At 44.5% G+C, this 6,055-nt stretch overlaps 1 pseudogene; it reads right to left on the bottom strand.

Moving 5' to 3' along the window:
* Positions 1–541: 541 nt before the first annotated feature.
* On the bottom strand, positions 542–3,305 carry LOC112132651 (transcription elongation factor A protein-like 8; annotated as a pseudogene).
* Positions 3,306–6,055: the final 2,750 nt, after the last annotated feature.

The raw sequence follows: 6,055 nt of genomic DNA, 5'->3' as shown, positions 1-6,055 counted from the left end.
ACACATTTTCCCAGGCCAGGCATGGTGGCTTACACCTGTAATCCCAGCACTTTGGGAGGCTGAGGCTGGCGGATCACTTGAGGCCAGGAGTTCGAGACCAGCCTGGCCAACATGGCGAAAACCTGTTTCTATTAAATACAAAAAAAAAAAAAAAAAAATTAGCTGGGCTTGGTGGCACATGCCTGTAATCCCAGCTACTAGGGAAGGGAAGGCACGAGAATCACTTGAACCCGGGAGGTGAGGTTGCAGTGAGCCAAGATCGTGTTACTTGCACTCCAGCCTGGGCGACAGAACCACACTCTGTCTCAAAACAAAACAAAACAAAAACACACACAAACAAAAATTCCAACACATTTTCCCTATTTTAACACCTCTATATCCTCTCCCAAAGAGCAAAAGAATAAAGAAAAAGAAGAAAAGTCCTTTATTTGTTTCTACTTTTTGAAATTACCTTTTCCAATTTTTAAATTCCTGGTTTGAAGAATGTAAGAAAAAGAAACGACAAAAACTGCTTCTGAAGCCGAGGAGGAAGCCACTGCGCTCAGCAGGCCTGGAACTGATGGGGGCCAGTCTGTCCGGGTCTGGGCTGGAGTGTGGGAGAATCCTCTTTGCAGGGAGGACACGGGAACGCTTTCAGCGTCCTGGGATAAAAGACTTCAGAAGAAAGGCGCCTCTCAATGAATGGTGCTCAAAATGGGCTGGAAAACAGGGGAAACGGGCCCTCTCGATGAAAAGCCGAAAAAGTGCCTTTTTTGTTGCTTCCCTCACTGTGAGGCACTGCTCTTCCCCCATCATCCTCCCTGACCCCTTCCCCAGCTCATCTCATTGGGCCCAGAGAAAAGGCCTCTTGTTGTAACCCCATCTGCCTGCCACTCATCCACATTCTTTTATCTCTGCCCAGGGCCTGGCAGTTGGGCTGACGTTTCAGCTGCCAGAAATTTTGGGTTTCACATAGAATATTCCCAAGATGGGCATCTGAGAAATGTCAGTTTACATCAAAATTGCCTTGTCCAATGAATAGCCAGAAAGCTTTCTTTCCCTAGCAAGGTCGGGAAATAATTCTCCTTCCAAGATCATGCCAGTACAAACTCAGATCCACTCTCTGCAAGGCCTGAATTAAAGGGACAGGAAACCACCTTGGTTTTACACTAAAAAAAGGATTGAAATTTAAAGTTGGATTAAAGATGGAAAATTAGTCATGTTTCCTTTTTTGACGGTGCTTTGCCCAACAATGAATATCACACTATAACAAATTCTTGAGAACAGGAGTTGTAGACAAGGTCACAGAGGAAAGTTTTGGGTGATGTTAAAAAAATCACCAATCCGGCCGGGCGCGATGGCTCACTCCTGTAATCCCAGCACTTTGGGAGGCCGAAGCGGGCAGATCACGAGGTCAGGAGATCGAGACCATCCTGGCTAACATGGTGAAACCCCCGTCTCTACTAAAAATACAAAAAATTAGCCGGGTGCAGTGGTGGGTGCCTGTAGTCCCACCTACTCGGGAGGCTGAGGCAGGAGAAGGGTGTGAACCCAGGAGGCAGAGCTTGCAGTGAGCCGAGATAGTGCCACTGCAGTCCGGCCTGGGCGAAAGAGCAAGACTCCGTCTGAAAAAAAAAAAAAAAAAAAAAAAAAAAAATCACCAATCCATAACAACTTGTGTAGGTGGCAAAGTCAAATGGATGGTGGGGTGAGGATGAAGATAAAAGGATAAAGAAGAGAAAGCAGAATTTCTTGAGACATTTTGCTGATCCATAGGAAGTTCTGTAACAAAGGGAGCAGAGCATTCTTTGAAGTGGAAGATTGGGCCACTTGACTGAGTTGGTTAGAATGTACAGGAGGGAAATTGTGAGAAAGTCTGGTTTTCTAACCCTGCAGGGAATCTCTGCTCATAATGATCATTTCAAGCATTGGTACATTCATCCCAAAGATAACACTAGATTCTAACTGCTATGCAGAGGAAAATTCAGGCATAAGGATGGGTGGAGGGGTGTCTAGATTGAAGACTGACAGGCTCTTTAGCCCCAGGTCTGAATAGGAGCAAGTCAGCAGAAGCAATAAAGGACAGAAACCCTGTTTTCTATTCACCCACTTCCAGGGTTGTCCTTTGTTAGGCTGATTGTTATGAGAGTGGAGGTGGGAGGTGGCAGGGTAGGAGTTGGGAGAGGTGGGGTTGGGATGTGGGAAGGTAGGGGGCTGCCGGAGGGTTTGGGGTTGCGGTAGAGTTTGGCCCATAGATTCTCATAGGTGGTGAAGGCCTGGCAGCCTCTCTCCATCTCTTACCCACCCCCACCCCCCCCCTTTTTTTCCTCTCTCTGTGGAGAATAAGCAAATATCTTCTGGTCAGCTTATTTTCCCTTTCAGCAGTAGCTCTAACCCCGGAGGCAGAGAGGTCTTTCTAAAATAAAAATGAGAACCTAACAGTCTAGCTGAAAATCCTGCAATGCTGCCGATCATCCCAAGGTAACCTACAGTCCTCCCCATGGCCCAAATGTGGGGTGACTCTTGAAATGATCAACCAAAGGACTTTTTATTTTTTCAAAAATTACTTTATTGAAGTATGGTTAAAGGACATATTTGAAAGTGAAAATGGGTGCAGGGAAAATCATGCCAGGGCAACATCACTGACCCAAAAGGCCCTTGGAGACCTGGCCCCTGCATCTTTCCTCAGCCTCTTCTGGTCTCCCACTTCCCTCTGCTCTCTCTGTGGTTTTGATGCTGGATTCCTTTTGTCTCTAGTGCCCTGTCCCACTTCAGGGCCTTCACGCACTCTGGTCTTTCTGCCTGGCTTACTCCCCTTTATCCATCTCTCCTGGCTACTGTCTGTGGGTCTCTCCTAGAGTCCCTGCTCTATCTGGGGAAGCCCTCTGTGTTGTGTTTTGTTTATTTTATTTTATTTTTATTTTTTGCTAACAGAAAGAAAGCGGGACCAGATTTTGATATCAGACAAAAATGAATGGAAGGCCTAAAGCACACAGGCTATGGCCGGCTGTGAGAATGTCTTTGCCTCCACTGCATCTTTACCAACTTGTTCTTATTCTTCCTGTCTCTTCCCTAAGTCTTTCCAACTCATCTGCTCTTATCATTTCTCCAGGATCCAAATGCCTAACAGGGAGCACCCTCTTTAAATCCCCAGCCAGGCCCATTCAGCCTTCGTCTGGGGTTTCCTTCTGCTTCCTGGCTTATACCTTTTTAGGAGGGCTGAGACTTCTTTCTGCCTCCTGGGGGACACCTTTCCAAGGATGGACTCCCTCAGCCTTTGGCATGTTTTGTGGATTTTCTTCATTTTCTTCACAAGTCTTGTGCATTTTGTGTATTTTTTATTATTTCCTTTTTAGAATAAATTGATCTTGAAAGGATCCAGGTCACTTTTATGCTTCTCCAGCAATAGGGAGTGGCTACAGGGAAATAGGCCCTGGACCATAAACCCTCTGTGTTTTATGGTCTCAAGGACCAGGGGTGATAGTCCAAAGATGCAGTCACTGCTGGGTAATATGAACAAAGAAATGAAGGAGCAAATGGATGAATGAATGAGCAATCATTTCCCTTTGGCTTGGTCCGCTTGGGTTGTCATACAGGCTGTGTGGCTTAAGCAACAGACATTTTTTCTCTCATAGTTCTAAAGACTGGAGTCTGAGATCCAGCACCAGCATAGTTGGATTCTGGTGAGGGCCATCTTGATATATCCTCACATGACAAAGAGAAAGAGAGAGGAAGGAGAGGGAATATCTCTGGTGTCTCCTCTTGTAAGGGCACTAATTCCACATCACAACGGCCCCATCCTCCTGACCTCATCTGAACCCAATTACCTCCCAAAGGCCCTATCTCCAAATACTGTCATACTTGGGGCTAGGTCTTCAATGTATGAAGTTTTGGGAAGACACAATTCAGTCTAGAGCACCCTTTAATTCTCTAAATAAATAAAACAATATGTTGAACAAATCTGCTTACTGAGTAATATATTGCAGCATAAATTGTTCATCAGGTCATTCCCATAATTTCCAAATTACTTTTTTAAACTATTTTAAAATTTCCATATATTTTAAAACTGCTTAAAACTACCTTAAAAACTATTTATTTATTTGTTTATTTTTGAGACGGAGTCTTGCTCTGTCACCCAGGCTGGAGTGCAGTGGCGTGATCTCGGCTCATTGCAACCTCCGCCTCCCAGGTTCAAGCAATTCTCTGCTTCAGCCTCCCCAGTAGCTGAGATTACAGGTGCCCACCACCATGCCCGGCTAATTTTACTAGCAACAGGGTTTCACCATCTTGGCCAGGTTGGTCTTGAACTCCTGACCTCAGGTGATCCACCCATCTCGGCCTCTCAAAGTGCTGGGATTACAGGCATAAGCCACCGTGCCCAGCAAAACTATTTATTTTAAAATAATTACTGATTCACAGCAAGTTGCAAAAATAAAAAAGAGGCCGTGTGTACCCATCACCTAGTTTCCTCCAGTGGAAACATTTTACATAACTACATTTCGATATGAAACCAGGACAGCAGTATTGGTATAATCCACAGACCTTATTTGGATTTCGGCAGTTTTACATGCACTTTACATTTGTATATTGTGTGTGTGCATGTACTTCTATGCAGTTATACCATATGTGTAGATTTGTGCATCCAGCACCACAACCAAGACACAGGACTGCTCTGTCACCACAAAGATTTGTTGTGCAACTCTTTTTTTTTGAGATGGAGTATCTCTGTCACCCAGGCTGGAATGCAATGGCACAATCTTAGCTCATTGCAACCTCCACCTCCCAAATTCAAGAGATTCTCCTGCCTCAGCCTCCCGAGTAGTTGGAATTACAGGCATCCGCCACCATGCCCTACTAATTTTTATGTTTTTAGTAGAGACAGGGTTTCACCATGTTGGCCAGGCTGATCTCAATCTCCTGACCTCAAGTGAGCCGCCTGCCTCAGCCTCCCAAAGTTTTGGGATTACAGGCATGAGCCACCGCGCCTGGCCTATCCAGTCTACTACTAATGGGCTTTTAGGTTGATTCCATGTCTTTGCTATTGTGAATAGTACTGCAATATTGTGAATAGTACTGCAATATTGTGAATAGTACTGCAATATTGTGAACAGTACTGCAATAAACATATGTGTGGGTGTGTCTTTACGGTAGAATTATTTAATAACATTTTTCTTTTAAACATGTATCAGCATGTACCTTTATGATAGAACTATTTAATAACATTTTTCTTTTAAATATGTATCACATTTAAAGTGGTGTTCAGGCTAGGCATGGTGGCTCATGCCCGTAATCCCAGCACTTTGGGAGGCCAGGGTGGGAGGATTGCTTGAGGCCAGGAGTTCGAGGTTAGCCTGAGCAACATAGTGAGATCCTGTCTCTATAAAAATTAAAAAAAAAAAAAAAATATATATATATATATATATATAGTCAGTGTGGCAGCGCATGCCTGTAGTCCTGGGTACTCATGAGGGTGAGGTGGGAAGATTGCTTGAGTCCAGGAAATCGAGGCTGCAGCGAGGTCTGATCGTGCCGCTGCACTCCAGCCTGGGTGGCAGATTGAGACCTACCTAAAAGAGTAAAAATAAATAAATAAAGTGGTGTTCAATTTCTGTCCTTTAATCTCCTTGCAGTCAGGGCCCTTCCTGTACTTGTCCTTTCTCCAGGACCTAGCTCAGTGCCAGCACAGAGTAGGCACTCAAAGCACTTTTGCTGGATGAAGGAGTAAGCGGGATCCTGTTTTGTGGATGGCTTGTTGGACCTAAACTGATTTCTCTTAAGAAGAAACTATTCATTCCTTTCCTAAATGATGCGTTTCCCCTCAGGTTCTACTGGATTTTTTTTTTTTTTTTTTTTTTTTTAATCAAGAAAGAAGGGAATGAATGTGCTAGCAGCTGCTAGTCTAAGCAGCCGCTAGCCTAAGCAGCCTGATTATGGTGTTCACAGTGTCTCCTGCCTCCCTCACTATTTTGAAGTAAGCATAGGAAATTACGTAAATTGGCAATAAGAGTCCAGCAGTTGGGATCGGGGAGGTATGCATATTTGAGTATCCAATTTTCTGCTCCCCTACCAAGAGAAC

The sequence above is a fragment of the Pongo abelii genome, chromosome 2 (genome assembly GCF_028885655.2).
Source record: "Pongo abelii isolate AG06213 chromosome 2, NHGRI_mPonAbe1-v2.0_pri, whole genome shotgun sequence".
NCBI lineage: Eukaryota > Metazoa > Chordata > Mammalia > Primates > Hominidae > Pongo > Pongo abelii.
This window is presented reverse-complemented; position numbering and strand designations above follow the sequence as displayed.